Consider the following 13,398-nt stretch of genomic DNA (forward strand, 5'->3'; position numbering starts at 1 on the left):
TATTCTTTATTTGGAAAATTAGCAGGTAGAATTATTACACTAAAGCATGAGATCAAATCATGTCACTCCCTTGCTCCACGTCACTGAGAGTATTAAGCCAGATCCATTTTAGTGGATGATAAGACTCTCCTGAGTGTGACCCTGCATTTTTATCTGAGCTGAATTGCTCCCCTTTTTCCATAATTTATTCCACTCCAGTCACAATGAACTCCTGTTGCTCCTCAGATCTGCTGAGCACCTCCCACCCACTCTTTCTTATATAGATGCTCCGTTCTGCCACTTGCATCCCAACTTCTGTCATGTAGCCTCCTCAGGGAGACATTTTTTTGTCTTCTTACTCAAAACCACAGTCCCTTCCATACTGATACTCTTTATAGTCCTTTCCCTTTAATTTTTCCTCAATTTATTTTTATGGCATTTATAATATTCTACATTTATGTGTTTATTTTTATTGTCTTCTACTTAGAATGAAATACTGCATTAAAACACATCAACACTCTTTTCTTTTTTGAAGACATTGAAGCAAATTTTTAAAAAGCTATTTATATACTTATTTCATCCTATTTGAAAGTCAGAGAAACACTCCCAGACAGAGACAGAGACAGAGGCAGAGACAGAGAGATCTCCCATCTTCTGGTACACTCCTCTAGTGCTCACAATAGATGGGGCTGGATCAAACAAAAGCCAGAAGCCAACAACTCAATTTGGGTCTCCCATGTGGGTAGCAGGAACCCAATTACTTGAATTATTACCTTATCCAAGGACACATCTTAGCAGGAAGCTGGAATGGGGGGTGAGCCTGGCACTCAAAAACTGGCACTCTGATTCTGGATGCAGACATCCCAACAAGCATCTTGATCAGTACACCAAACATTCACCTCCCATATTGTTTTCTGTGTTATTTACTGCCTCAGTCACTCAGGAATGGTAATGCTGTGAAGTTTCTAATCAGTCTTAATAACATACAATGAGAAACACTGTGTAACCTATATGGAAAGCTATTATTATAATAATGATCATTGTTCACAAAGACATCATTAGAATCTCTGCCAAAAATTATCAGGTAGTAAAGTATGACAATCTATATTCCCCACAGTGTTGGTTTGTAGTTTCTCCCCTTTACCCATGACCAGGGAATTCACTAGCTATGCACAATTTATCCTTTCTTAAAATTCTCCTTTTTCCAAAATTCTAGACAATCTATTTAAAAATCTCCATTTGGATAGGATTAATGTTAGTTATAAATTAATAAAAATGTGAGAGAAGGTTTACATCTTATATCTCACCTCTACAAGTAAAAACTACAAATGGTTTTAATCAGGAAGTAGAAAAAGTCAAACGATTGGCTATATATGATTCTATAGAGGGTCATGTTAAAATCCAAGGATAGTTGTCTTCTAAAGAGGTTAGTCTGCATCCTCAGAGATTTGCCAATATAAAGTACTTGAACTTGTCTCTCAAAGAGGTGCAAAAAGGATCAGAGAAAATGCAGACCCAGAGAGAGAGATTTGTGTTATGCACTGGATTGACTTTAAACTGTGACCCAGAGGGAAAGTGCCCCAGCAGGGACACCTGATATTGCAGATGATAATAAAGTCAGAAGAACAGTAAATAATAAAGAACTACACAGTCAAACACATAAGGTAGATCACCTAAGTACCTGGGCTAAAAGATGGCAAATGCCAGAGATCAATGCAGATAAATGTAGAATACTGAATCTTGAGAATGAAGAAAAAGAGTAGGTGTTGGCAAAAATAAGAAAAAAAAATGCTGCAGTATATTGCTTGAAGAACAGACTCGGGAGTTATGGAAAAATCCATTGAAAGATGCATGGCACTGTGTAACTAGTCAATGATGAAGGCACAAAGTGACACATTTGCTCTTGCAATACAATAGAAGTGACAAGGAAGAGGGAATGTCTTCACACATTCTCCAGGGAAGCAACTGAACCTCTGGAATACATTGCTGATATTGTTAGCCAGATCTGTACATGGAAAAGCATGCATAATGGACAAAGAATTAGAGAGAATTTTAATGGTACTAAAAATGGAATTCAGTCTTCTTCTACTGTTTTTTTTCAAAATAGTTTTACGAATTCCTGTAATCATTGAGTGATACTTGAATATCTGTCAAAAACATTGTTGATAGAAAGAATCAATACTTTTACATAAAACTAGTCTTCTACCCAAATTCATGTTTCTCAGAATTTTTATGTATTAGAAACAGAATGATGGACAACCTTTTTCTACTTTAGGAATTATTGGAAAATGATTCCCGTTGACCAAAGCTGGTTTTTATCTTTTCTTTCTTCTGTCTCTTCTCTTTTCTTTCCAATGGCAGGTAAGACAAAAAGTATTTGTTTTTTTTTCCCTAACTCTCCATTGTTGTTTTTGCTAATCACAAAATCTCCTAAAACGATTATCTGCTTTCGTGTTTCTTCCCTATAATATTAAGCATGCTTTTGTATATTCACTATAACGGCCATGCAATTGACATGTTTGTGGCTGCAAAATGCATCTTACAAGGTCAATAATCAGTGACAGTCATATAAAAATCATTGCCTTGCTCACTATGTGCCAAGCGCTATTTTAAATTTTTATCACAAGTTTGTGAGATAAATCCTGTACTCACCCTAGCTTCACAATGCAAACCGAGGCTCACAGTGTTCAAGATGGCAGGGTTAGTGAGGGGCAGAAATGAAATCCTGAAGCTGGAGCTGTCTAAACCGTGAGCATGAGTCACTCGTAACTGTGCCACTGCTCTTATGGGGCCTGGAAGCAGTGCTGTGAGCTCTTGAGGCAGCACCATCCTTATCACTAGTTTTGAAAATGACTTAATGCACTCAGGTATAACCGTGTATTTTGTGGTTGCATGAGGAATGCTTCCAGTCCTGGGAGAGAGGTGGTGTGCCTCTTTCTTCTCACTTGTTAATTCTTGTTTGTAAAATCAAATGAGAATAGATGGAGTGTTTCATTAACAACAAGGCATTCTAAGGGAATATGTGCGGTCTGCTGATTTCATAGATTTTTTGAAACTGTAGTTATAATCATAATAGCTTTTTCAGTTTTTTGTTGAGACTATGGCAAGAATACCTCCAGGTTCTACCTACCAAACATCCACCTTTGCTTCAACAGTTACCTGAGACTCTAACAGAGATGCATCACCAGTAGGAAGAAAGGTGAAAAATGATTGCAAAATGACTAAAGACTTAACATCCCAATTAAAGGAGTCCAGTGTTGAACGCTAGCGAGGATACAGGCATGCCAAAGTGATTGCGAAATCTTCCCTCCGCAGATGTCAGTGTCCTTGGAGAGCCGGTCCTTTAATTAGAATCTTATTTTATCTGTGCCCAAGACACAAAAATACATTGCAATCATCCTACTTAGAAACAGAGTTACTTAGAACAAGAAGATTGGTTCTGGAAAAGAAAATCAGGGCTACGGCCGGGCAGATAAATGACTGAGTGCATGGCCTATCATTTCCTCGTAACAAATGGTAAGGAGATGTGCAGGTGACAGCGAGGGAGTCTGGAGGGCCTACTTTATCACCTGCTTCTGACTGTGTTTCCCAAGCATCGCTCTCGCCAGGCCTCAGCCCAGGGCCATCATTAGTCCCCGCACATGGAAGCAATGAAGGTGTCGCTTAAAGTAAATCATTTGAGGATTTTTATAATCTCAAATAAAATTTTCTAATATTTTTTCCTAAGTTTTCCAGGTTTAGGGTTTTAATCTTTTTTTATTTATTGTGCAGCAGTTTTGAGTAGCATGATGAGAAGCTCTGGGTAAATAGTTGGGTGGCAAAGCCTGCGCCGCACAATGCTCTATTAAAAGCTAATGAGTTCTTTCTTTTTCATATTATCACTGTTCTATCCTCTAGTGCTTAAAAATTAATAGCATGGGGGTTTATAAACCTTTGGCTGTCGATCAGTAAAATTACTAGTAAATACCCTTCAGAGATTACACAGAAAAAAAGCTTGCACATAAATTTTTTCTTCAACAACCAGAAAGAACACGAGGCATCCATTTTCATAGAACAAATCTCCCAACGTCATTTTAAAATGATATCAGGATGAGGGAAATTATATTCAGAACACCAAAGCAAAACAAATCTACTTCAGACAACAACTTTGAAAATTTGTAAGAACAGATATTTATTGGGCAGATGCAATGGAATGAAGGTAAATATTTTTTGCTTTATTATTAATGAGAATTTGATAAAATAAGAAATTAGTAGCAATTAATGTTTTCCAGTAGAATCAATCACAGTAAAGTTAAAAGGAAAGTACAGTGTTCTTTTTTTTGAAAGATTTGGGTCTCCATTTATTCCAGTTTTACATAGAATTGATTTCTATCTGTCTATGAATACTTAGATAGGGACTTAGAAGATTATGGGACCCGAAAGGGACTGACCCCTATCTAATGAAAGAAAAATAGAAAGCAGGCACACTAAGAAGTCCTGATGACATTGACTATTAGTATTCCTGGATTTGTATGCATTCCTAAGACCCATATAGATAGGAATGAATGCAGGAAGTCAGGAAGAAGGATTGAAGGTGAGAATGAAAACAAAGAAGATTGAAGGAAAAGGAGAAGGGATGCAAAAGGGAGGAGGGAAAGAAGGAAGAAGACAGATGATTATGGCTGGCTATGTGTTGAGAATAGAATTAAATGGAAACCAGCTTTTTTAAGTCCTCATGTTGCTTTTCGAACACAATTTTAGTCATATTTTTCAATGTTTAAAACAAAATATCGCATCTATTCTGGCAAGATAGACACCATTCATTCTTCATGTAGGGTGCTTTGAAAAAGGGTTTATTCTGACTTTGGATTCTGCATGCCACTTGGACCTCCAATTTACTTGTGGCAGCAAAGTGCATGTGTGGCTGGTCCACAGCTGTCTTCTTGTAAGCATTTTGTTCTGTTTTGATCTCCTATAGCATTTTATTCTCAAAGGACTAATTCTTCTAAGCATTATCCCTTAATTTTTCCAGATTTAAAAATAATTTTTTGAATAATACAAAGTGAAAAAAATTAGAACTTGGTTGTGTTGTTGTTTTTTTTAAAAATTTGTTATACAAGTCTCACATACTTCATATATACAGATTTAGGAACTCGATGTGTTTTTAAAGTTATTGCATTTGTCTACCTTATTTTGGAAATGAAAATATATTATGAAATGTAGTTTCACACTTGCAGTACTTACAAATAACTCATTCATGATTTTCATCAATAATGTAAGTATGTGGATGGAAACAAATCTAATTGTTGAAGCTGAGTAATTCTGACTGCTTTTTAGCAAGCCATATTGTTTGTAACTTTTCTTATGCAAGGTTCATGAAAATTGTAGTTGTTCTTTTTTGTGTGTGTGTGTAAGTAAAGAATAATGACCATAGCATTTTATAAAGGTTGGTTTTTCACCAAACCTATCTTTGTGATTTTTAAAACTTACAAATGACTAAGAGAATTCGTATTTTATTTTAAGTATATTTAGGTCACTTAAATTTTGTGTCTAGGCCCATGTAAAAGTGCCTTGTAAGGATCTGCTACAGAAATAAGTGTGTACAATGCACCTACATTCTAAAAATGATCTGAGATAACTTACACAAAAAGAGCAGGATAGTTGTAATAAAGTTAAATGCAGAAGTAAAAATACACATTCTTCAACAAAACATGGTTATCAAAAATGATAACAGGAGCATATGACAAGGCACTTTGGTTCAGATTTTAATATAGCTCTCGGCTTCTTGATTGTCAGGTCAAAATATGAGCACATTCCTCATTATGTGACGAAAGCATCCAATCTTCTAGGAAGAAGATAATCCTCAAGAAACAATATGAAGACAGAAATTTCCGAGATGTTTCTGAAAGAGTGAACATTATCATTTCCCATGCCCATTGGCTTTTAAGGTCAATTTATGTACTTATTACATAACATTGTTGAAAACACTGCCTTTGCATACTTGTTGTTCTCTCCTTGAAATGTTCTCCTTCCCTGATGTTGCTACATTTAATTCCTTTTCATTTTTGAAGCTTCATCACAAATGCTCTCTTAACAGAGGTTTTCCAACCATCCCTAAGCATTCCTGGCCACCCAGAGTGTGACACTTTCAATTCAAGTTGTCACAGTTGACTCACTCCTTCCAGACAGATTATTCACTTTCCAAAGGCAGGGAATACCTTTGCTGGTATTTTGCTTCCAGTAGTGGCCATGGTGTTTGGCACCCAGTGGATATCAGTACATCTTTGCTGGTTGAGTGAATGGAGGAATGAGTGAATTTAAGCTTGCTCTGGGTATCCTGTCATCAGTGGGTGGGGGGAGATGAATGAAAGGAAGTCAGAGAGGGAAAAAAACACTCTATGTGGAATAGCAGGGTGTGTTCTTAGCCTTCAAATCACACTTTACATATTTATTTGGGCAACTTCTGAAGCACTGTCAATGTGTGTATGAATCTTGCTGATGCAGTTTGATGCAGGATAAGAAAAGATTTTAATTAATCCTATTTCCAAAGCTTAAGCTGTGTGTACTTCAGGACTGACTGAAGGAGAGAGAGAAAATCTTGATATAGTTTATTCTATAAAATGGATTTGTGTCTTTATCACGTTTGTATTTGAAGGGCAATTTATAGTTAGTAAGAATTGCTATTAATTAGTATTCTTGAGCATAGCCTTTCTTTCTGTTTGCGCTGGTGCTCAAAACCGCAAGAAAAAATGCATTGCATTTAATTATGTTAAATCAGATATGTGAACAACAGAATGCTGGCATCAAGAACTGTATTAGCAAATTGTGCCAATTAGAAACACACAACAAGTCCCATGCACTTTCTTTTTGCATTAGTGGCTTTTAAATCCTATAGTGGCATAGTAACAAATACAGCTAGCATGGTGTGACTATCACATCTTCCACACATTCATTTTTAGCTACTTTGCCTTTTAAAGAAAACGTACAGTATGCTGTAGGCCTACACATAAAATGTTTCCTAAAATATGAGATATAATTATGTGCGTAAGAAGTAATAGTCAAACACTCTTCTTCAGATAATTATGAACACTTATTTCTCTACATGGGAAGCAAGCCAAGAAGTAAAGGCATGCACTTCGGGAAATCATCCATTTTTAATATATGATGTAGCACCCTATCAAATGCTGCCAAAAGGAAGTTATCAGATCTCTTATGATCAAATGAAGCACCAAAAGCACAAAGAAATCCTAAATTGACAATTACCATCCACCACATAGTGCCCCTTTAAAAAAAAAAAAACTTATCAAGAAAGAATTTGCTATAAAGGTAACATTGGCAGAACAAAAGATATTACAGTTCTAAAAAGATTCTGAAGATATTCATATATGATTTTCCTTTGGTAATACTCTAACATTAATGTAAGTTGAAAAATGCAAATAAGTTTGAGTGAGCTGTACTTTTAGTTGTCTGTTCACTCAAGGAAACTTTGGTTAATTATGCTAAGGAGTGATCATTATAGCATTGGCTGAAGAAGATGAGTAGTTTAAACATATGTGACACTAAATCATATTTTTGCTCATTATTAAACATTCTAAAATCTAAAAATTTACCAGGTCCCCATTAAGATTTTCCCTATAGAGTTTGGGTGTTAGGAAATTTTAAGCTGGATTTTGTATCTTTGGAAATTTTATTTTAAAAGTAAGATAAATTGTTGATTAATTTTTATTTTCTTTAAAGGTGTTTTTGTACAAATTATAAAGAATTTGCACTTATTTTAAAATGTTTTCTAATACTGCAACATTATCCTCTAAATGTGTTTTAATATTGTTTTACAGTTTTAGGTAGAATTTACAAGGAGATAACAGATTTTGTGTCTATATTGATGAGTTTTGTTTTTTTGTTGATGAGTTTTGACAAATTCTTGCAAATATGTTACTAACACCCCAATCAAGATAAAGGACAGTGCCAGAACCTGGAAAGTTACAACACACTCCCTTGCCATCTCTCGCTACAACCTGTAGGTAAACACTGATTTCCATCACTGTGGAATCATTTGATAAATTCTGTAAGTATATTTAACTGTTTAGTATGCATTGATGTATCTTGGGATTTTTTTGAAAAATGTTTGAGATTTACCTATTGCATGTCTTGGTAGATCATTTCTAAAAATTACTTAGTAGTATTACATTGTATTTATTTGTAAATACGAGTTTGACTATTTAGAGTTCACATATAGTTGGCATCATGCAGCATTTTTTTTTCTTTGTCTAGCTCATTTATTTCACTTAGTGTGATGTCATCCAGATTCATCCATGTTGTTGCAAATGTTAAGGCTTTCTTCTCTTTAAAGGCTAAATAATGTTCAATATATATAATATTCTAGATATGTTTATACATACACGCATACATATAAATATACACACCATATTTTCCTACTCTTTATACATTGACACACATTGAGTTTCAAAAACAGTCTTCCAATCTGTATATTGCCTTTTCACTCGGTTGATTATTTCCTTTGCTACACACAAATATTTTTATTTTGATGCAATCTCTTTTTATTTATTTATTTATTTATTTATTTTTTAATTTTTGACAGGCAGAGTGGACAGTGAGAGAGAGACAGAGAGAAAGGTCTTCCTTTTGCCGTTGGTTCACCCTCCAATGGCTGCCGCGGTAGCGCGCTGTGGCCGGCGCACCGCGCTGTTCCGATGGCAGGAGCCAGGTGCTTCTCCTGGTCTCTCATGGGGTGCAGGGCCCAAGCACTTGGGCCATCCTCCACTGCACTCCCTGGCCACAGCAGAGAGCTGGCCTGGAAGAGGGGCAACCGGGACAGGATCGGTGCCCCGACCGGGACTAGAACCCGGTGTGCCGGCGCCGCAAGGCGGAGGATTAGCCTGTTGAGCCACGGCGCCGGCCTTTTTTTATCTTTTTTATTTTTTTATTTTTTTTATTTTTTTGATGCAATCTCATTCATCTAGTTTTGATTTTGTTGTCTGTACTTTTGGGGTAATATACTAATAAAAGCCCTTTGTCCAGGCCAATGTCAGTAAGATTTCCCCCTATGCTTCCTTCTAATAGTTTTATAGGTCTAAGTCTTACATTGAATTATTTAATCCACTTTGAGTTGATTTTGTATATGGTGTGAGGTTTTATTCTTTCTCATGTTGATATCCAGTTTTCAAAACAGCATTAATTGAAGAAGCTATCCTTTATCCATTGTACATTCATGGACACTAGGTAGAGATCAATTTACCCCAGATGCATGGATTTATTTTGTGCTGCTATCCTATTCTACTAGTGTATATGTCTGTTTTATGCAAGCTCCATAATATTTTGGTTACTGTAACTTTGTTGTATATTTTGAACCTAGGAACCATGATGCTGTGAGGTTGATTTTTATTGATCAAGATTGCTATGGCAATCTTTGTGGTTCCATTTGACATATATATATATATATATATATTTTTTTTTTTTTCTATTTTGATAAAAAATTCTATAGGGATTTTGACAGAAAATTGCATTCAATATGTACATTACTTTGGGTAGTATGGACATTTCAGCATTATTAATTCTTCTAGTCCATGAACATAGTATAGCTTTCCAGTTATCTGAATATTTTTTAATTTGATACAATAATCTTTTATAAATTGTGGTGTAGAAGTATTTCATTCCTTTTTGCTGATATTAAGAAAATAAATTTTTAAAATTTCTTTTTCAGAAAACTCTTTGGGTATAGGAATGCTACTGGTTTTTGTATGATGATTTTTCTATCTTGCAATTATATTAAACTCATTTACTAGTCTTAACAGCATTTTGTTGTTGGTAATTATGGTGGTGGTTTAATTTTTTCAACTATTTGATAATGTCATCAGCAAAAAGATTTTATTTTTTCGTTACCAATTTGAATTCATTTTATTTTTCTTTTCTTCATCTAATTGCTCTGCCTAGGACTTCCAATTTTTTGATAAAAAACAGTGGCAAGAATCCTTGTACTCAGCAGATTCTAGAGGAAAACTTTCCAGTTTTTTTCCCCATTGATTATTATTTCATCTATAGACTTTTCATATATGGACTATATAATGTTGAATAAGTTCTTCTATACCTAGTTTGCTGTGAGTTTTAGTCACAAATAGCATGATGCTTTGTCAGAGACTTTCTCTGCATCATTTGAGATGATGATATGATTTTTTTTTTGTTTCATTTTGTTACAATGATTATCATGTTGATTGATTTACACATGTTGAATCTTCCCAGAAACAAATCTCTCCTGGTTATGGTGTACAATACTATGTGGTGCTGTTGAATGTAGTCTGCTAGCATTCCACCAAGAATTTTTTTATGTATGTTCCTCAGGATATTAATATGTTGTTATCTTGCTTTTTGTTGTTGTTGTTTACTTATATATAATGATTTCGGTGTTATAGAGACACTGGCTTCATAAAATAGATTTAGAAATATTTGATCTTGTTTTTTGGGGAGAAAAGTTTAAGAAATATTAGTATTAATTTTTTTGAGTGTGAGGTAGGATTTAGCCATGAAGCCATCAATTCTTGACCTTTCTTTGATGGAAGATTTTTGATAACTGATTCAATCTGCTTATTTAAAATTCCTATTCTTTTAGATTCAGTTTTGCCAGGTTTTTCTGCTTCTAGAATTTAAAAATTTCATCTAGGTTGCCCAATTTGTTGATGTATAATTGTTCATAATAGTGTTTTTCAATCCATTTTATTTCTAAGAAATCTATTGTAATGTCTTCTCTCATTTCTGTTTTATTTATTTGACTGTTCTCTTTTGTTAGACTAGTTAAGGATTTGACAATTTCTTACCTTTCAAATAACAAACCCTTTCTTCTATTTATTTCTTCCAATTGTTTTCCTGTTCTCCCTTTGATTTATACCTGCTCGAATCTTTGTATATCTCCCTTCTTTCTATTATTGATTTCTGGTTTCATTCAATTATGGATGGAAAAGATGTGAAAAGAATCTGACCTTTTAAATTAGTTACAGCTTATGCTGTGACCTATTATGATTTACCCGAGAGAATGTTGCATGCACACTTGAGAAAAATGAATGCTTTTATTGATGGGTAGAAAGTTTGCTATACAAGCGTACTTCAAAAGGGTAAGGAAAATAGATGTAAAAAATAATTGATCCTGGTGTTCTGCAGCACAGGGCAGGGGAGGGGAGACAGCAATGTGCTGTTCACAGCAGTGTATTGTTTACTGGAAGAAAGGTGCTGGGAGGCTCCAAACACAAAGGAATGTATGAAAATGAAGAGGTTAATTGTGTGGTATGATTGGTTTATGCTATGTATGTGTGTTGAAATATTGCACTTTATCACATAGAAACATGCAAACATTATATCAATACAAATTTAAAAATGATAATTTGAAAACTAAAAAAATGTTAAGCTTGTCTTGGTGCAAAAGTTTTTGGAAATCCATACACAGTTTTTTTCATAACACTCATTTTAATGAACTTTTTGAAGATCCCTCATATGGGTGGATTTCAAAACTTTCTGGCACTGAAATAAACCTTTTTAAAATTTTTGCTTGAGGGATGAGAGACAGAGAAGTTCAGAGACAGAGATAGCTCATCCACTGGTTCACTTCCCAAATGCTGATAACAGCCAGGGCTGAGCAGGCCAAAGCCGGGAACCAAGAACTCAATTAAGAGTAAATGACAAGACCCAATTACTAGAGCCATGTCCTTTGCCTTGTAGGGTCTGCATTAGCACCAAATTAGACTCAGGAGCCAGCATAGAGTATTGAATCCAGGCAGTCCAGGTAGGAACTTGTGCATCTTAACTAGCATCTTAATCACTATATTAAATGCCTGGCTCGTTAGAGATGAATAGTAACAATTTTTCCTGATCCCAATACTGCCACTCTTCTTTCTTTTGATTATAATTTGTGTCCTTTTCCATCCTTTCAGATTATGTGTGTCTTTCAATGTAAAATGAATCTCTTGTAGATAGCATATCACAGGACCTTGTTTTCTTGAACCCATTCATTCACACTATGATCTTTGATATGAGTGTTTAATTCATTTACATTTAAACTAGTCATTGTTGGAGAAAGACTTACAATTGTTATTTTGCTGTTTTCTTTTCTTTTTTATAAAGACTATGTTGAAAGAATTAGAGAGGGGAGGAGGCAGAGGCAGAAAGGGAAAGGGAGAAGGGAAGGGATTCAATCTACTGATCATCCCCAGGTGGCCACAGTGGTAAGGGTGAGCCAGACAGAAATTATGAGCCAGGAGCCAGAAGCTTCATACAGGTGGGTGACAGGGACCCAAGCACTGGGTCATCTTGTGCTGCTTTTCCCAGGCTATTAGCATGGAGCAGGATTGAAAGTGGAGCAGCCAGGACACGAACAGTGCCTATGTAGAATGCCAGCATCACTGGCAGCGGCTTTATTCCCTATTCCATGATGCTGGTCTCCTTTTGCCTCTGTTTTATCCCTCTCTCATCTCTTGATCTTTCTTTTGTTATTTGATGTTTTTCTGTTGTGACTTGTTTTGACTTTTTTGCTCTTAATCTTTTTTTTTTTTTTTTTATAGACAGTGAGAGAGAGAAAGGTCTTCCTTTCCATTGGTTCACCCCCCAAATGGCCGCTATGGCCGGCATGCTGCACCGATCCAAAGCCAGGAGCCAGGTGCTTCCTCCTGGTCTCCCATGTGGGTGCAGGGCCCAAGCACTTGGGCCATCTTCCATTGCCTTCTCAGGCCACAGCAGAGAGCTGGACTGGAAGAGGAGCAACCGGGACAGAATCCGGTGCCCCAACCGGGACTAGAACCTGGGGTGCCGGCACCACAGGTGGAGGATTAGCCAAGTGAGCAGTGGTGCCGGCCAGCCCTGCTCTTAATCTTTCATGTGTCCATTTTAAGTTTTCCTTTTTGGTTATGCTGAAGCTTACATAAAATATCTTTTAAGTAATTTAAGTTCATAATGACTTCAATCACATTTGAAAACTCTTTTACACTCCCTTATTCCACATTATTTTTCCATTCAGAGCTTTTTCTTTTCATACATAGTATATTGACTAACAATTTTTATTTCCTTTAGTATTGGGGTTAAAAATAATTTATACACCACCAGTACAGTGCTACGTTTTTCTGTGTTTTTCTTCAGATTTATGCTTGATAGTGACACCTATGCCTTCCTATGTTTTTCCATGGCTGTATGTTTTCATTTCAATTGAAGAACTAACTCCCTCAAGCATTTCTCGTAAACTGGATTGAATAGTGACAAACTCCCACATTTCTTTGTCTTGGAAAGATATATCTATATCATTTTTAAAAAGATTTTATTTGTTTATTTGGGAGGTAGAGTTATAGACAGAGAGAAGGAGAGACAGAAGGGTCTTCTATCCATTGGGTCACTCCCCAAATGGCTGCAATGGCCAGAGCTGAGCTGATCCAAAGCCAGGAGTCAGGA

The sequence above is a fragment of the Lepus europaeus genome, chromosome 8 (assembly GCF_033115175.1).
Source record: "Lepus europaeus isolate LE1 chromosome 8, mLepTim1.pri, whole genome shotgun sequence".
Classification (NCBI taxonomy): domain Eukaryota; kingdom Metazoa; phylum Chordata; class Mammalia; order Lagomorpha; family Leporidae; genus Lepus; species Lepus europaeus.